Source organism: Symphalangus syndactylus, chromosome 16, assembly GCF_028878055.3.
Source record: "Symphalangus syndactylus isolate Jambi chromosome 16, NHGRI_mSymSyn1-v2.1_pri, whole genome shotgun sequence".
NCBI lineage: Eukaryota > Metazoa > Chordata > Mammalia > Primates > Hylobatidae > Symphalangus > Symphalangus syndactylus.
The window spans coordinates 12,297,397-12,313,081 of record NC_072438.2 but is presented as its reverse complement, the minus strand read 5'-3'; the positions used below and the strand labels follow the sequence as shown (position 1 = coordinate 12,313,081).

Below are 15,685 nucleotides of genomic sequence, written 5' to 3'. Positions count from 1 at the left end.
CTAATTCTGGCTTGATCTTTCTGGTGATTCACTCCTATCCAGGAGCCACCGAGAGTCACCTCATTAGAACAAAAGATGCTCACCCAGGAAATTCTTAGGATTTTAGGAGCTCTGTGGCAGGAACTGGGTGCAGACCAATATATATTTCTTATTATTTCATACCACCCACAACCTTCACCACCATCCCCTCCACAAAATCATCTTTTATTGGCCAGCATGGGGGCTCATGTCTATAATCCCAGTGCTTGAGGAGGCTGAAGTGGGAAGATCGCTTGAGGCCAAGAGTTCATGACCAGCCTTGAGGGCAACACAGCAAAGGCTGGCATGTCTCTAATTCTTTCTTGCAGTGGCCCCTCCCTTCACCTCCAAGCCGGAGCATGGCCTCACCCCTCCTAGGTGACTCTCTCCCCAGAAATGGTGCTGTCTCAAGAAGCCCCCTCTCACTAAGCATCTGCCAGGCCATTGCAGCTCCCAGGAGTCCTTGTCCTGCCCCACCAGCTCTGTCTCATCTAGATGGGGCCCTCTGTCCAGTGGTACTGAACAGAATGTTCTGCATGCCTGGCCAGCACAGAGACCTCCTTGCACCCCTGCTCCAAGGCTGGCTCTGCCACTGATAGATAGACTGACATTTGCACTGTTCTGAGCCCCTGGGGGTGCAGTATGCAGAGCTAGGCCATCTCTGTCATCCTACAAGAACTAGGCAGCCCTGAGCAAGGGTTTTAACATGCAAGGTGTACTCCGCTAGTCTTAAGATATCTTGAGCCACTGTCTTGCTGTTCCCAACTCCCAAGCCATGCTGACTTTCTTTCCCTCAGGACAGAAACACCTCTGCTGATCCCTGATCCATATCCCTCCCCCTGAAAGAAATATAACACATAAAAGAGAGCCCTCTCCACTGAGTACCTCCCTTCCTTTGTAGCACTTACTTCAACTGACCCTTACAGGGATTGTGTAACTAGACTATGAATATCATGAAGAATACTCCTTGTCTCCGATCCCCTACTAAAGGCTCCAACCCCAGGGAGTACCCCTCCCCTGGCCTGGGGAGGAGAATCAAGAAGATCTCTTTAGTAAAAGGTCTGGTTGGACTGGGACATAGGTCTTTCCTGAGCAAGAACTCTAAAGCCCACTTGTTTCCTTACTAGAAGATGAAGCTTAGAAATGTTCTTTCTTATTTAAAACCATGGCTTGCAATGCTGCTTGGCCCTCAAGTCAAGCAGAAGCACAGCCCACATACCACACAACACAGGATTTCCTCACGGTTCATCTTCCAAGTGAGAAGTGAAAGGAACGTCGTGGGAAACCACAAGAGTCTGTTCTAATGATAAAGCAGAGGTCCAGAGAACTGTGCTTACCCTCAGCAGTGCACAGTGGTGATGAACAACACGCCAAGCAGAAGAGAAAGGGCCAGGACCTTGGACGAGGGCTGAATTCAGAATCAGCGCATAGGAGAAGTGAAGTTTGAGACTTCGGAGAATGAGCCGAAGGGAGACCTTTCTCACTGTCAAGGCGGTGAAGCACAGCCCGCAGAGGGGAGGTGTTTCACCTGGGAGCGCTCATCACATGCTGTGCCTAGAATCGAAGTCCAGGCTCACACCAGACCTCCAAGGCCAGGTAAGTACTCCAGGGGAAGGGAGGGCGCAGAGGATGAGAACAGGGAAAACCATGAGGTTTTGGAGAGGAAACTTTGAATTAGCAACTTATAAAAGTGTAGACTAGGCCAGGCATGCTGGCTCATGCCTGTAATCCCAGCATTTCAGGAGGCTGAGGTGGGAGGACCATTTGAGCTCAGGGGTTTTAAACCAGTCTGGACACATAGTGAGACCCTATTCCTACAAAAAATAAAACATTAGCCATGTGTGGTGGCACGCACTTGTGGTCCCAGCTACTTGAGAGGCTGAGGTATGTGAAAGGAACATACCTTGAGCCCCCAAATCACTGAAGCTAAAGGGGAAATTCAAGCTGGGAACTGCTCAGGGCAAATCTGCCTCCCATTCCATTCAAAGTCATTCTTCTGCTCACTGAGATAGATGCATATTCTCTCTCTCTCTCTTTTTTTTTTTTTTTTTTTTTTTTTTGAGACAGAGTCTTGCTCTGTCACCCAGGCTGGAGTGCAGTGGTGTGATCTCGGCTCACTGCAAGCTCCACCTCCCCAGTTCATGCCATTCTCCTGCCTCAGCCTCCCGAGTAGCTGGGACTACAGGCGCCCACCACCACACCAAGCTAATTTTTTATATTTTTTAGTAGAGATGGGGTTTCACCATGTTAGCCAGGATGGTCTCAATCTCCTGACGTCATGACCTGCCTGCCTCGGCCTCCCAAAGTGCTGGGATTACAGGCATGAGCCACTGTGCCCGGCTGTTTTTTGTTTTTTTTTTCCTGAAATGGAGTTTCACTTTTGTTGCCCAGGCTGGAGTGCAATGGCACCATCTCAGCTCACTGCAACCTCTTCCTTCCGGGCTCAAGCTATTCTCCTGCCTCAGCCTCCCGAGTAGCTGGGATTACAGGCGCCCGCCACCACGCCCAGCTAATTTTTTGTATTTTTAGTAGAGACAGGGTTTCACCATGTTGGCCAGGCTGCTCTCAAACTCCTGACCTCAGGTGATCCACTCACCTCAGCCTGCCAAAGTGCTGGGATTACAGGCATGAGCCACCGTGCCCAGTCCATAGATGCATATTCTGATTGCCTCCTTTGGAAAGGCTTATCGGAGATTCAAAAGAATGCAACCATTTGTCTAACTGTGACCTGGAAGCCCCCTCCCTGTTTCAAGTTGTCCCCACCTTTCTGGATGAAACCAATGTACTTCTTACATATACGAATTGATGTCTCATGTCTCCCTAAAATATATAAAACCAAGCTGTGCCCCAACCATCTTGGGAACATGTCATCAGGATTTCCTGAGGCTGTGTCACTGAAGCAGCATAATACCCAAGGTTCTGGAGTAATACCCAAGCTTCATTGCCTCATGCCAAGGAAATCAAGAACACAGACACACACAGAGTGAGGTTAAGAGTGGAGCTTTAATAGGTGAAAGAAAGAGAAAAATGAATAGCTGTCTCCTACAGAGACAGAGGGGTGCCCCAGTGGGTCTTCCAGCCTGCGGTGGAATGGACAGGGTTTTATAGACAGGCTTGAGGAGGCAGTGTCTAATTTACACAGGGCCCAAAGATTGGTTGGACCAGGCATAATGTTTACATAGCATGCAAAGAAGCTGGCCACCCTACCCTCATCTTTTATTATGCAAATTGGTCTCTACTTGGCAGACACTATGTTGCCTGTTCCTTACTGTGCACATGGTTGACAAGGAAAGGGAAGATGGAGCTGCCATGTTGGACCTGCCTGGCCCCAGGTAGCCTTTTCTTATTGGCACAGCTGCCAGCATTCACCTTTGCAAGCTTCCAGCTTGCTTGTGTATGTCTGCAGCTTGATTTTACAGGCTTCTCTTTGTTAGAAAAGAAAATGCTTGGGGACTGCTTTTCATTAAAAGAAAACCTTACCAAGGACTTTCTTACCCTCAGTATCTGCCTAAATAATTTCTTTTTAACTCGTATATCATCACGGGTATGCACCCTCAACCTTGGCAAAATAAACTTTCTAAATTAACTGAGACCTTTCTCAAATTTTGGGGGTTCACAGGTGGGAAGATCACTTGAGCCCAGGAGTATGAGGAGCTATAATCATACCACCACACTCCAGCCTGGGCAACAAAACGAGACCCTGTTTCTAAAGAGTCTTTAAAATTTTTAAATGTAGTAGACTCATGATTCAGTAAAAACCTAAGAAAAGTGTGAGGAAAGATTGAAGAGACACCAACCGAGATTAATAAGGAAATGTATAAATGAGGACTTCTTAAAATTGCTATGACCTCATATCACTTTTCTGAACAGTAAGTTGGCAATGTCTTTCAAAAGATGTAACTGTGCCAACCATTTCATCACACTTAGCATGTACGCACAGGACATTACTGTAGGGAAGTATTAAATAACCATCGAAAGACCCAGGAACACAGCTACTCAGGAGACCGACGCAGGAGAATCACTTGAACCCAGGAGGCAGAGGTTGCAGTGAGCCAAGATCATGCCACTAAGCTCCAGCCTGGGTGACGGAATGAATGAGACTCTGTCTTAAAAAAAAAAAGACACAGGGACAAAGATGTTAAAGCAACATTAATATCAAGAAGATGAGGCCGGGTGCAGTGGCTCAGGCCTGTAATCCCAGCATTTTGAGAGGCCGAGGCGGGTGGACCACCTGAGGTCAGGAGTTTGAGACCAGCCTGACCAACATGGTGAAACCTCATCTCTACTAAAAATACAAAAATTAGCTGGGTGTGGTGGTGCATGCACCTGTAATCGCAGCTACTCAGGAGGCTGAGGCAGGAGAATTGCTTGAACCCGGGAGGTGAAGGTTGCAGTGGGCCAAGATCAGGCCACTGCACTCCAGCCTGGGTGATGGAGTGAGACTCTGTCTCAAAAAAAAAAAAAAAAAGAAGAAATAACCTCAATGTCCAAAAATAGAAAATTGGTAGAAACATTAATACTTCCAAATATTGGAATACTGAAAAGCCATTTAAAATGACTTATTTATGAGGAAGTGGAGAAATCGGAACCTTGGTGCACCATTGGTATGTTAAAAACTTCCGACAAATTGAATTGAATAGTTTAGCTGATCAAGGAAAAAAAAAAATTCACAAATGGTGCAGGTCCCAGAATCACAGCAGACTCAGGGAGACTCCAGGGATGCTGTGTGGTCAGAGAAAATTTATGGACAGAAAAGGAAAAGTGGCCACAGAAAGCAGAAGTGAGGTACATTAACAGCCAGATGAATTCGCCTTCTCCGAACACAGTTTGAATAGTTTGCTGCCTGTGAGTGGTTGAAGTCTGGCTGCAGGAGCTGGCTGAGACACAGCTGTTGTTACAGAAGCCTACTGCTAAGTTAGGTTTTCAGTCTGCCTACCTACTATGCTAGGTTACGATTCATCTGCAAGGACACAAGTATGGCAGTACAGAAGCTTTCTCAGGCCAGATTTCAGTTTGATTTAACAAGTGGAAATGTAAAATGAGCTGGGTGTGGTGGCTCATGCTTATAATCCCAACACTTTGGGAGGCCAACACGGGTGTATTGCTTAAGCCCAGGAGTTCAAGACCAGCCTGGGCAACATGGGGAAACCCCATCTCTACTAAAAACACAAAAAATTAGCCCAGTGTGATGGCGGGTACCTGTAGTCCCAGCTACTCGGGAGGCTGAGGCAAGAGAATCGCTGGAACCTGGGAGGGGGAGATTGCAGTGAGCCAAGATCACACCACTGCACTCCAGCCTGGGTGACAGAGCAAGACCCCATCTAAAAAGAAAAAAAAAAAAAAAAAGAAATGTAAAATGATGCAGCTAATATGTCAGAGGTGTTGGAACCAGAGCAACTCCATCTTGAATAGGGGCGGGGTAAAATGAGGCTGAGACCAGCTGGGCCACATTCCCAGGAGGTTAGGCATTTATAGTCACAGGATGAGATAGGAGGTTGACACAAGATACAGGTCATAAAGACCTTACTGATAAAACAGATTGCAGTAAAGAAGCCGGCCAAAGCCCACCAAAACCAAGATGGCAATGAAAGGGATCGCTGGTTGTTCTCATGGCTCATTATAAGCTAATTATAATGCATTAACATGCTAAAAGGCACTCCCACCAGCCCCATGACAGTTTACTGATGCCATGGCAACATATAGAAGTTACCTATATGTTCTTTTTTTTTTCTTTTGAGACAGAGTTTCGCTCTTGTTGCGCAGGCTAGAGTGCAATGGCGCGATCTTGGCTCACCACAACCTCTGCTTCCCAGGTTTAAGCAATTCTCCTGCCTCAGCCTCCTGAGTAGCTTGGATTATAGGCATGTGCCACCATGCCCAGCTAATTTTTGTATTTTTAGTAGAGATGAGGCTTCATCATGTTGGCCAGGCTGGTCTTGAACTCCTGACCTCGTGATCCCCCCACCTCAGCCTCCCAAAGTGCTGGGATTACAGGTGTGAGCCACTGCACCCAGCCAGGTTTGCTAAATTTTTTAAGGTCATAAACTGCTTTGACTTTTCTAAATTGTTCAAATTATTTTGGAGCATTAGATTCTAGATAAGGCCTGGGGACATGTGGAATTAGCCATGCCCCCTAGCTACGCAAAGAATGTTACAAAGAAAATAAATGTTACATAAGAAAGGATCTCGTATGGTAAATTCTTGCCCTAAAGTAAAATAACTGGTTGTTTTAAAAAAGGGGTGTTTAAAAAGAGGAGTGTTTAGGACAAGTGAGAAAGTCCAAGCATGCCATAGATGGCCTGTGTAAGTTGTTAAAGGATTTGTGAAATTCATGCACCAAAAGTAAAAGATGCTAAGAGTTACCGTTATAACATGTAATTGAAACTACTAAAAAAATAGTTTTACATGCAAGGTGTGTGAGGAGAGTGAAATGTGTTTTTGGTAAAAGATTATAAGAAGGCATGGGAATGTAAATTTTTGCCTAGTTTAGAGGGTTAAAGGATTTTTAAGTTAGATAAGATAAAGCTAAAAGTTTGAGCAAGTTGTAGAAGGTTTGTAAAAATTAATCTTGTAAAAGAAATTCTATGTGTGAACATATTGACTAAATTTAAAGGAGTATTATTCATTTTTTCCAGAAATTGAACATTGAAGTAAAAGCACAACAGGGTTTTTCTTTTTTCTTTTTTTTTTTTTGAGACGGAGTCTTGCTTTGTCACCCAGGCTGGAGTACGGTGACGCAATCTTGGCTCACTGCAACCTCTGCCCCATGGGTTTAAGTGATTCTCCTGCCTCAGCCTCTGGAGTAGCTGTGATTATAGGCACTCGCCACCACACCTGGCTAATTTTTGTATTTTTAGTGGAGGGCGGGGTTTCACCATGTTGGACAGGCTGGTCTTGAACTCCTGACCTCGTGATCTGCCCACCTCCACCTCCCAAAGTGCTGGGATTACAGGCGTGAGTCATTGCACCTGGCCAACAGGGTTTTCTTAAAGCACTGATCTGCTCTTTCACAAAAATTGTAAGGGATTCGCCAGGTGCGGTGGCTCATGCCTGTAATCCCAGCACTTTGGGAGGCCGAGGCAGGTAGATCACGAGGTCAGGAGATTGAGACTATCTGGGCATAGTGGCAGGTGCCTGTAGTCCCAGCTACTCAGGAGGCTGAGGCAGGTGAATGGCATGAACCCAGAAGCTGAAGCTTGCAGTGAGCCGGGATGGCACCACTGCACTCCAGCCTGGGCAACAGAGCAAGACTCCATCCAAAAAAAGAAGGCTGGGCGTGGTGGCTCATGCCTGTAATCCCAGCACTTTGGGAGGCCAAGGTGGGCGGATCACTTAAGGTCGTGAGTTCAAGACCAGCCTGACCAACGTGGAGAAACCCCGTCTCTACTAAAAATACAAAATTAGCTGGGCATGGTGACACATGCCTGTAATCCCAGCTACTAGAGAGGCTGAGGCAGGAGAATTACTTGAACCTGGGAGGCAGAGGTTGCAGTGAGCCAAGATCGTGCCACTGCACTCCAGCCTGGGCAACAAGAGTGAAACTCCATCTAAAACACACACACACATACACACACACACACACACACACACACACAAATTGTAAGGGATTATAAAAGGTTTATAAGAATCTCACCTCATGGTCAAACTGGTTAAGCATAACATCAAGTGTTTTCAACCTTTAATATATTTGATAGGCTTCCCAAAATAAAATTTCAGCTTCAAAATAGTCTTTCTGACCTCTAACTTTGGGATGCTACAGAGGTCCCCTAAAGCATCCAAAGAGAGGTAAACAGGATAATCTGATATGTTAAGTTACATGGGAAGCATTGTCAAAAAATAATGTTTACTCCTCTTCAGGTTACATTTTAGTGAATGATATTAATATATGTTCCAAAATTAAATGGGATTTCTAAAATTATAATATGCCTGAGTCTATGCTATCAATCATAATTATGGTTATTATGTTAAGTTACTGTAAATCATAGAAATAACCAAATTTCCTTGTCAATTATGTTTTTAACTATGACTACTTAAAGTCATTTCCACAGTTAATTGCTTAATGCTGGTGCAGTTTCTGAAAACTTCAAAAGTATGGTGTCTTTTAGGAGATTCATAACAGGATGAAAAGGACCCTAAAAATCACTCTTGGAATACAGGTTTCTAATAACTTTAGAATCATGTCATTTGAACTGGGTAAGAATTCCTGGAATTTTAATGAAAAGACTGACTGGTTTATAAAACTGCTAAACCCAAGTAGAACAAAAATTAATTGAATACCAAGAAAATAGTTTGCCAGATTTTCATCTTAAATCAGCTGATACTGAAATAGTTCAGATATACAATTTGAATGAAATCCATGGTCTAAGTCAAATTACCTGTGATAACCCATCAGTTATCCATGCAATGCACCTAATTTGGAGAAGCAACTGGTATTCAAGAGGACTGAAGTCTAATGTTAATTAAGTATGGACTCACGGAGAACCAGGACAGCCACCTTGTGCTTCCTGAGTCCTTAAAGCTTTTGTTATTAAAAGTTCTGCATTTCATGACTCATCATGGAAAAGATAAAGTAATCCAAATTAAATACATTGGTGTGTGGGAGGCAGGGTTGCAATAAGCCAAGATTGCACCACTGCACTCCAGCCTGGGTGACTGGAATCTCTCTCTAGAGATTCCATCTCAAAAAAAAAAATGTGTATATATATATGTGTGTGTGTGTGTGTGTGTGTGTGATAACTTATAAATTGCTAAAATAGTTTATAACACTGGGCTATTTAAATATTTTATAAAGGGATTTCATTCAATTGTCATTTTCAATGCATGTTTTCTGGTTGTATAAAAGCTCTCCCATGTTAAGAGGGCTGATGTTTTAACAGTAGATTATTATGCTACAGTATATTTTTCTATGGTTCACTGAGGTCAAACCCTTTGCATTCTAGAACCCGAAGACTGGATCTTCTGAGAACATCACAGAAAGACTGTCCTTGCCATCCGCACTGCAACAAAACTTAGGGATCTTGAAACTTGGGTTCATAATCTCACAACTGAGGATCCATCCACACTCCTGGAACTGTACACCCATTGGAACCTTTAAGGTAAAGCCAACCAAGGAAGTCCGTCCCCAGAAGATGGCAACCTTGATGTGAACAGCTTTTGCTAAGATCATGGATCAAGACTTCTGCTGTCATGAGACTCTTTTTTTTTCTTTTTTTGAAATGGAGTCTTGCTCTGTCGCCCAGGCCAGAGTACGGTGGTGCAGTCTCAGCTCACTGCAACCTCTGCCTCCTGGGTTCAAGCGATTCTCTCATGCCTCAACCTTCCGAGTAGCTGGTATTACAGGTGCCTGCCACCACACTAAGCTAATTTTTGTATTTTTAGTAGAGATGGGTTTTCGCCATGTTGGCCAGGCTGGTTTTGAACCCCTGACCTCAGGTGATCCGCCCACCTTGGCCTCCCAAAGTGCTGGGATTACAGGCATGCACCACCACGCCTGGCCATGAGACTCTTATCTTTGAATATTTCTTCCTTGCTTATGCCTCTATGAATAATAGAAATGAAAAGAGGATCTGTTGTGTGCACTTATGGGGTATACTTTCATTTGTGAAGGATTTTGCAGCCAGCCTTATACATGGATAACCTTATACTTTGATAGATAAAAGATGAAGGCCCAGTGTAGGTGAGAAACTTTAATGAGACATATGTTACCTGTAATGAGTCAGAAACAGAACATTGGTTCACTCCTCTTAACCCACATCATGGGTTAAAGAGGGCATTGCCAGGAGGGCTTCACTCTTCTAGAAGGGCATCGTTTTTCCATGGTTTAGAGTAGAAGAGGCCATAACCAGAAATGTATCCCTTATGATAGGCGGTATAGCAGATTCTACTGTAAAGGCTATAGTTACGCAAGAGACTTTCAATTCTCTTGTGAAAGTTATGCTAAATAACAGAATTGACTAAACAGAAAAGTACCTGTGCAGCCACTGGCACCTGTGGCCTAGGGAGAAATACATCAGGTATTATGGAGATTAATGAAAAGACCACTTAGTTAAGCGAGTAGCCTCTTTATCTAGCTCATTGTTTGATCTATTTGATTTTTGGTGGTTTGGTTTATGGGGACCCTGGGTAAGGAGCATACTGCAAACTCTTGGTATTATCCTCCCAGTAGTCATAATAACAGTCTCCCTGGTGCGCTGCATTTTCTCAAAGCTTTTAAATATCTGCATGCAGCCATCTCTAGAACAACAAATGGTCTCTTTTCAACTGGAATGGCACAAGCTGAAAGAAATGTGTGACAATGAGGACACCATAACCTATGAATGACGTGCTGAGACCAGAAACCCAAAACGATGGTAACTGAGAGTGGTGCTAAGGCCCTAAGTTTTGGTCACCCTCTCACCTTAGGGTCCAGCTCTACTGGGCCTGTGGGTTTTTCTCCTCATGTGCGGAGACGAGAGATCGCACAAATAAAGACACAAGACAAAGAGATAGAAGAAAAGACAGCTGGGCCTGAGGGACCACTACTACCTAGACGCAGAGACTGGTAATGGCCCCGAATGCCTGGCTGCACTGTTACTTATTGGATACAAGGCAAGGGGACAGGGTAAGGAATGTGAGCCATCTCCAATGATAGGTAAGGTCATGCGAGTCATGCGTCCACTGGACAGGGGGCCCTTCCCTGTTTGGCAGCCGAGACAGAGAGAGAGGGGACAGCTTATGTCATTATTTCTTCTATGCATTTCAAAGACTTTAGTACTTTCACTAATTCTGCTACTGTTATCTAGAAGACGGAGCCAGGTGTACAGAGCGGAACATGAAAGTGAAACAGGAGCGTGACTGCTGAAGCACAGCATCACAGGGACACAGGCCTCTGGATGGCTGCGGGCGGGCCTGACTGATGTCAGGCTTTCCACAAAAGATGGTGGAGCAGAGTCTTCTCTAACCCCTCCCCGCACCCCATCCCCGCAAGGGAGACTCCCTTTGCTGGTCGGCTAAGTAATGGGTGCTTTCCCAGGCACTGGCGTTACTGCTAGACCAGGAGCCCTCTAGTGGCCCTATCTGGGCGTGACAGAGGGCTCACGCTCGTCTTCTGGTCACTTCTCACCGTGTCCCTTCAGCTCCTATCTCTGTATGGCTTGGTTTTTCCTACGTTATAATTGTAGAAAAGAGATTGTTATAATATTGGAATAAAAAGTAATGCTACAAACTAATGATTAATAATATTCATATATAATCATATCTATAATCTATTTCTAGTATAACTATTCTTTTTGTTTTGTTTTGTTTTTTGTTTTTGTTCTTGTTTTTTGAGACAGAGTCTTGCTCTGTCACCTAGGCTGGAGTGCAGTGGCGCAATCTCGGCTCACTGCAAGCTCTGCCTCCCGGGTTCACACCATTCTCCTGCCTCAGCCTCCCGAGTAGCTGGGACTACAGGCACACGCTGCCACGCCCGGCTAATTTTTTTGTATTTTTAGTAGAGATGGGTTTCACCAGGTTAGCCAGAATGGTCTCGATCTCCTGACCTCGTGATCTGCCCACCTTGGCCTCCCAAAGTGCTGGGATTACAGGCATGAGCCACCGCGCCCAGCCTAGTATAACTATTCTTATTCTCTCTATATATTTTTTATTATACTGGAACAGCTTGTGCCCTCGGTGTCTTGCCTTGGCACCTGGGTGGCTTGCTGCCCACACTCACCTAAGTGAGAACCTGGACAAAAAGGGGGAATTTATTAAAATAAAATTATGGGAGGCCATTGTTTTGGACTGAGTTCATGCACTAGGTCCCAACAGACTAAGCCAAACAAAAATGGAGTCACTCATGCTAAATGTGACATAATCAAACTAAGACTTTAAGGAAACACATAGATCCTAACACATTCCCCTATAAACAGGACGTTCCAGCATAATGAAGTGCCCTCAGTCCTTGTTCCTACCTTTGCAAAACTCACTGTTCTACTGTTTCTCAGAGGGTTTCAGGACCAAATAAGTACATTTACGATGGTGATAGTGACATCAATGACTAAAGTTTTGGTCAATCTCTCAAAATTGAGAAAATGACCAAAAGGGTGGAATTGTTAAAGCAAACTAAATATGGCCTGAGAAGGACTCCGTACTTCTCTATTTGAGTCCTTGTGGATGAACTGCAACCTAACTTATTTGGTAGACAAGATTGAAACCCTGAAACCCTAACTTGGGAGTCTGCACCTGTGGCAGTACCTGAGTCTTGGCCAATCCCAGCAGCCGTACTTCACTCATTCACTGCTGAGAGTTCAAACTGTGTCCACATAAGGCAAATGCCGAGCTGCAACCAACCTAGCTGTTTCTGTACCTCACCTCCAATTTCTGTACGGCACTTCCCTTTTTTGTCTATAAATTTGTTCTGACCACGAGGCATCCCTGGAGTCTCTCTCAGTCTGCTGTGATTCTGGGGGCTGCCCAATTCATGAATCATTCCTTGCTCAATTAAACTCATTTAAATTTAATTTGGCTGAAGTTTTTTATTTAACAGAGGTATAAAATATGTATTCTTTAAAATGTTCAAACACTGTTTTGAGTGCATATTGTGCTTTATTTGATAAACAAAATTTTATGATGTGATGTTTACTTTTACCTTGAGGTACATAATAAAATCCTAAAACCGCTGCCAACTGAACAGACCCCTTCTTGGTCTAGGAGACCTCAGAGAAACCTTAAAAACTGAGTTCCTGGCAGTGACAGGACAGGAGGTCAGACTCGCCTCAGTATGCCCCTTCCTTAATAACCTTTAACTGGAATGCCTTCCTAAAGAATAAACAGAAACCAGCTCTGGAAAAAAAGAAACAGACAACCCATTCTTCTATTGCCTTTAGCCAATCATCTGAGGCCACGGCCAGACAATGCTTCCCTTCCTGGTAAAAGACCACAGACCCTGGAGTGGCTGTGGCTGTCTCCAGAGGAGGTGCAGTGAGGGTTCTTGTGTCCTCTGCTTCACCTTTTGATGTCAGAGGGAGGAAAACTACATCCTCTGATCACGCTAACCCCAACATTTTTTGAATACATGACCCATGAAGAGGCATGAAGCTAATTGCACATCTGCGTGTTGCTCCTCTCACAGATATTCATAACTACTACTACAGCTTATTCAATATGTATATTTAGCCACCCTGAGGATCTAGGGGGAAAGCACGGTGTCCTTTTACTGTTCTCTCACTCAAGAATCAACATAGAATACTTTTCCCCACCAACAAGCAAGCAATCAGTTCTGCAGCGGACAGCAGCTGGGTGTCTTCTCATTCAAGTCTGACAGCATCTACCTGTAGACAGCATCTACCTGTAGACAGCATCTACCTGTAGACAGCGTCTGACCACACTGATGGAGGATTCGGTTCCCACAAGACTGAACCCCATTTCCAATGCCGACTGCAAGCCCCTGGTTATTTTGCCTGTGATTCTGACTGACCTGCTAAACACTGGGGGTTCCCACAGCCCCCTCCTTGGGTTCAATTGGATTTGCTAGATCAGCATACAGAACTCAGAGAAACACATTTCCTGGTTTATTACAAGGCATATTTTACAGGATACAGATGAACAGCCAGATGAGAAGATGCATAGGGAACGTTCTGGAAGGGTCCCAAGCACAGGAGTTTCTGTACCCATAGAATGGAGGTGTGCTGCCCTCTAGGAACCTCCAGGTTACCCAGAAGCTCTCTGAACCCTGTCCTCTTGGGTTTTCATGGAGGCTTCATCACATAGGCATGATTTAATCATTAGCCACTGGTGATCAGCTCAACCATCAGCCCCTCTCCCTTCCCAGAGGTCACGGGTAGGGCTCAGTCCCAACCTTCTAACCCTACCTTCTTCCCTCTGGTGACCAGCCCCCCTCTCCTATCCTGAAGCTGTCTAGGAGTCACCAGCCACCTCATTAACATACAAAGAAGACATTCATCACTTTGAAGATTCCAAGGATTTGGGGAAATATATGCCAGGAGACTGAATGAAAACCAAATATAATTTCACAATATCATGGATGACTGAAATAAGTAATAAAAGATTAAGCAGGCCAGGCACAGTGGCTCACACCTGTAATCCTTTGGGAGGCTGAGATGGGCAGATTACTTAAGGCCAGGAGTTTGAGACCAGCCTGGTCAACATGGTGAAACCCCATCTCTACTAAAAAAAAAAAAAATTAGCCGGTGTGGTGGTGGTGCCTGTAATCCCAGCTACTTGGGAGGCTGAGGCAGGAGAATCACTTGAATGCAGGTTGCAGTGAGCTGAGATCGCGCCACTGCACTGCAGCCCGGGCAACAGAGCAAGACTAAAAAAAAAAAAAAATTAAAAAATTAAGCAGCCAAATGACATGGAAAGAAATAAATTACTATATTAGTTATATAAATATCAAACAAAATGTTGATAGGGATTGCCTTTGCACAGCAGCTAATATTAAAGATGAGATTTTGTGTTTTTTCTTTTTTTGAATATATTTTTGTATGGAACGCTTCACAGATTTGTGCGTCATCCTTGTGCAGGGGCTATGCTAATATTCTCTGTATCATTCCAGTTTTAGTAAATATGTTGCCACAGCGAGCACTATTCTTAATTTCAAAATTCTCTTCAATACATAAATACATGCTTGCTTATAAACAGAAAGAGAAAAATGAGATGTTCGACATGTTAACTGAATGGTCCATGTACAAATCCTGGCCTGGGTTTGTTATTTCTCTCAGTCAAAGCTTTCACTTGGGCATGGGGAAATTTAACTCAGACTAGCTTAAGCAAAAAAAGAAACAGGCCAGGCGCGGTGGCTCACGCTTGTAATCCCAGCACTTTGGGAGGCTGAGGCGGGCGGATCACGAGGTCAGGAGATGGAGACCATGGTGAAACCCCGTCTCTACTAAAAATACAAAAAAATTAGCCGGGCGTGGTGGCGGGCGCCTGTAGTCCCAGCTACTCGGAGAGGCTGAGGCAGGAGAATGGCGTGAACCCGGGAGGCGGAGCTTGCAGTGAGCCGAGATTGTGCCACTGCACTCCAGCCTGGGCGACAGAGCGAGACTCCATCTCAAAAAAAAAAAAAAAAAAAAAAAAGAAACAAAGAAATAAAAAGGACTTTATTAGTTCCATAGCCACCAGCCCAGGGTATGAACGATGCCCTCGGGCCCTGGACCCTGCAACCGTGGTCGGTTCCCCGTCTGGTTTCCTCCTCAGCAGGCAAGATGGAGGGAGTGCTACTGGACGGGGTCCCGATGCAGACCCCAAAAGAGGGTACTTGGATCTCGCTCAAGAAACAATTCGAGGCAAATCCGTAAAGGGAAAGCAAGTTTATTAGGAAAGTAAAGGAATAAAGAATGGCTACTCCATGGGCAGAGCAGCCTAGAGGGCTGCTGGCTGCCCATTTTTATGGTTATTTCTTCATTATATGCTAAACAAGGGGTGGATTATTCATGAGATTTCCAGGAAAGGGGTGGGCAATTCCCAGAACTGCGAATTCCTCCCCTTTTTAGAACATATAGGGTAGCTTTCAGATCTTGCCATGGCATCTGTAAACTGTCATGGCTCTGGTGGGAGTGTCTTTTAGCATGTTAATACATTATAATTAGCATGTAATGAGCTGTGAGGACAACCAGAGGTCACTCTCATCGCCATCTTGGTTTTGGGGGGTTTCCCAGCTTCTTTATTTACTTCTTTATTTTATTAT

General features: G+C 44.6%; 2 long non-coding RNA genes and 1 other non-coding gene across 3 annotated transcripts; 1 reads left to right on the top strand and 2 right to left on the bottom strand.

Annotated features, from left to right (window-relative positions):
• The first annotated feature begins 248 nt into the window (after window positions 1–248).
• On the top strand, window positions 249–12,497 carry LOC134732782 (uncharacterized). The gene is made up of 3 exons (XR_010116312.1): window positions 249–1,614; window positions 8,958–9,113; window positions 10,800–12,497. It is a non-coding gene; the product is annotated as an uncharacterized lncRNA (long non-coding RNA).
• On the bottom strand, window positions 3,003–11,622 carry LOC134732784 (uncharacterized). Its single transcript, XR_010116314.1, has 2 exons — window positions 11,538–11,622; window positions 3,003–5,148 (listed from the first exon to the last, which is right to left on the bottom strand). It is a non-coding gene; the product is annotated as an uncharacterized lncRNA (long non-coding RNA).
• A 1,977-nt stretch (window positions 12,498–14,474) lies between the features above and the next one.
• Window positions 14,475–14,581, bottom strand: LOC129465124 (U6 spliceosomal RNA). Its single transcript, XR_008651892.1, has one exon. It is a non-coding gene; the product is annotated as a U6 spliceosomal RNA (small nuclear RNA).
• Between the last annotated feature and the right edge of the window lie 1,104 nt (window positions 14,582–15,685).